This window comes from Lipotes vexillifer, unplaced genomic scaffold (genome assembly GCF_000442215.2).
Source record: "Lipotes vexillifer unplaced genomic scaffold, Lipotes_vexillifer_v1.1 scaffold135, whole genome shotgun sequence".
Taxonomy (NCBI): domain Eukaryota; kingdom Metazoa; phylum Chordata; class Mammalia; order Artiodactyla; family Lipotidae; genus Lipotes; species Lipotes vexillifer.
In genome coordinates, this window is record NW_006774574.1 from 1,329,726 (window position 1) to 1,333,173 (window position 3,448).

Below are 3,448 nucleotides of genomic sequence, written 5' to 3' on the forward strand. Positions count from 1 at the left end.
AAGAGCGTCACTACTATATCAAGGGATTCCTGAGACAGCTTTGGAGGTTGTTTGGAAGGGGTAAGCCAGTCTATTTTTCAGTTATGTCTGTCTTTTCTTTTGGAGGATAAGAGACATGCCTTTTTCATCTTTGAATGTCCAAGGCCTGGAAGAGTGACTAATGCATCAAGTATTTAATCGATGCCTCTGATGTGATTGGTTGAAAGGTCAGTTGTCTTGAGTAGAGGGATACAAAACTTTGATTCCTCTTCGCATGAAATGAAACAGATTTTGGCTGCTAGAGTCAGTGACCATGTAAATTATGGGCAAGACCCTCAGTTTATCTAGAGGGGCAGAAGAGTTTGGATTCAGTATGTATAATTGATGGGTCTAACACCCAACCTAACTCTTCAGTCACAAGCACCCAGATGACACATCCCCCTCCCTCTTTCACATACACAGATACAACTCAATTGCTGTTAAAACGTCACAGGGTGGATGCTTCCCTTTTTTCTGCACTGTTCCTCTACTCAGCAGAATGGCTTAAAGCTCTAAGGAAGATCTCTCAGCCCCACCTCAATCATTGTCATCAAGGAGAATAAAGCACATTTCCTAAACAGGAAGGTTGTGGTTTTGAGATAAGATTTGAGTGCTTTGTTTGATTTTTATCTTAATCCGTTAACTAGCTAGTTAATTCATTAAGTCAGTCAGAAGTTAGGCAGAACTAGACTAATGAATCAGCCAGAGGCACAGGTGAGGGGAGAAAACTGCAGCTGATTGAAAAATACGCTTGAGAAGCCGCCTGTTTGCATAAGCCCAGTTCTTAGAGCAGAGCTGAGATCTGCCAGAGGGAGCAGCTCACTTGTGTGGGGACTGGTGCCCACAGTGGTATGTGTATATGAGGTCTTCTGTGGCCAAACACTGAATTAAAGAGTGAAGAGCAAATGAATTGAAGAACAAAAGACAAAAGATCTCCTGATTTTTTCTTTTTTGAACTCTAGACATTGAGGCTAATGACAATATGGTGAGGTATCATATACAACATTTAACTTGTTTCCGTTTGCATCTTGGGAGGAAGCGTTTTGTTTCTCACGCCTGCCCCGACCTGTGGCAGGGGAGGTCACTGCCCATCCTAAAATGCATTTTGTGAAGAAGGAAATGCAACGCAGGTCATTTTAGGGAAATATAATTTCTCACTTATGTAAGTCATTGAAATATTTCAGAGTCCACTCTCTTCAGCCATTAACTGACGCTCTAGGCCAGTGGTTCTCAAGCTCTGGTTCAAATCAGAATCTCTTGGGGAACTTGGTGAAAATACAAAGGTCCAGGCCCTCTCCTACTCCTAGGAGCCAGGCTGGTCTCTTGTCCTTTTTTAGGCTTCTGGGTGATTCCCAAACTCACCCCTGTTTGAGAACCACTGCTCCAGGCTATGGTGGGTGTGGGATTCTCTTCCTTCTCTCTGCCTTTTATTTTTGAACATTCCCTGTTTCTGCACAGTTTTGTCTCCTGTCTTGTGGTCTTGTCTCCTGGTCCCAGGCTCTTTATTTTGGTCTCACATTGATTCCCATTTCTGCTCACCCTTTTCAATCTGACCCCATCCTGACTCTTTTTGCATCTCCTGTATGCTTTCTGCTCCTGTGCCCTTCACAGCCCAGCTTCTTTCTGCCTACCTCTCTCACATGTCTCTGGGGCTGCAAAGAATCCTGTACCTACCCCTTATGAGAAGTGTGGGGTAGGTCATATGGTAGTTCTATTTTTAGTTTTTTAAGGAAACTCCATATTGTTTTCCATACTGGTTGTATCAATTTACATTCCCCCCAACAGTACAGGAGGGTTCCCTTTTCACCACACCCTTCCCAGCATTTACTGTTTATAGAATTTTTGATAATGGCCATTCTCACCGGTGTGAGGTGATACCTCATTGTAGTTTTGATTTGCATTTCTCTAATAATTAGTGATGTTGAGCATCTTTTCATGTACCTCTTGGCCATCTGTGTGTCTTCCTTGGTGAAACAGAACTACCATATGATCCAGCAATTCCACTATTGGGCATATACCCTGAGAAAACCATAATTCAAAAAGAGTTATGTACCACAATGTTCATTGCAGCTCTATTTACAATAGCCAGGACATGGAAGCAACCTAAGTGTCCATCAACAGATGAATAGATAAAGAAGATGTGGCACATATATGCAATGGAATATTACTCAGCCATAAAAAGAAACGAAACTGAGTTATTTGTAGTGAGGTGGATGGACCTAGACTCTGTCATACAGAGTGAAGTAAATCAGAAAGAGAAAAACAAATACCGTATGCTAACACATATATATATGGAATCTAAAAAAAAAAAAATGGTACTGGTTAACCTAATTTCAGGGCAGGAATAAAGAGGTAGACATAGAGAATGGACTTGAGGACATGGGGCGGCCGGGGGAAGCTGGGGCGAAGTGAGAGTAACATTGACATATATACACTACCGCATGTAAAATAGTTGGCTAGTGGGAAGCAGCCGCATAGCACAGGGAGATCAGCTCTGTGCTTTGCAATGACCTATGGGGTGGGATAGGGAGGATGGGAGGGAGGCTCAAGAGGGAGGGGATATGGGGATATGTGTATGCATATGGCTGATTCGCCTTGTTGTGCAACAGAAACTAACACAGTATTGTGAAGCAATTACACTCCAATAAAGATCTGTTAAAATTTTTAAAAAATCCAAAATAAAAAAGAAGTGTGGGTGAAGGGCAGTGTTCAGGCATTCAGCACATGTATTTTATGCACATGTGTCCTGCGTAGACCAAAAATGAATTCATGACGCTGTTTTGTTAATATGGTATTAATGCAATATCTTAAAATACAATTCTCCTTTTGATTTTGGATACAAATGAATTTATTTGTAACTCATTCACCAAATATTTAATAGATTCATTATTAGTTAACATGATGTATCACAGCTAGGTAAATTTCAAAAAAAGCCGATGGGCAAATATCCAAAAAGCAGAGACAGAGGCATATTTTCTCAGAGTGACTGCTCATGGATCCTTTCTGTTGACCTCTTAAAACACAAGTGACACAACCTTGTTCAGTCAATGAGTATTTATTGATTGCCCATATAAAGCGTGATAGATATTTAGGAATTTGAAGTTAACAGAAAATATTAGGTAGACACAGGGCTTACCCTCAGGTAACCAGGAGAACCTGCTTAAATAATGCTGAGAAAATTACCATCTAGGATTTATGTTTAAGAACCATAATTATTATCATCCAATGTTTGAAATATTCTTTGATCTGTAACATTTAATTATCCATCATGATATAAAGTTTTAGATTTATTCTTCTTTCACTGAGCTACTCTATCCTCTTGAAATTTCTTTAGCTGAGGTATAATCAGAATATAGTCAAGAATCTGGATACATTCATTTTCCATATTCCCTGGAAAAACATCAATGATGCAAAATGGGAGGAGCAGGAA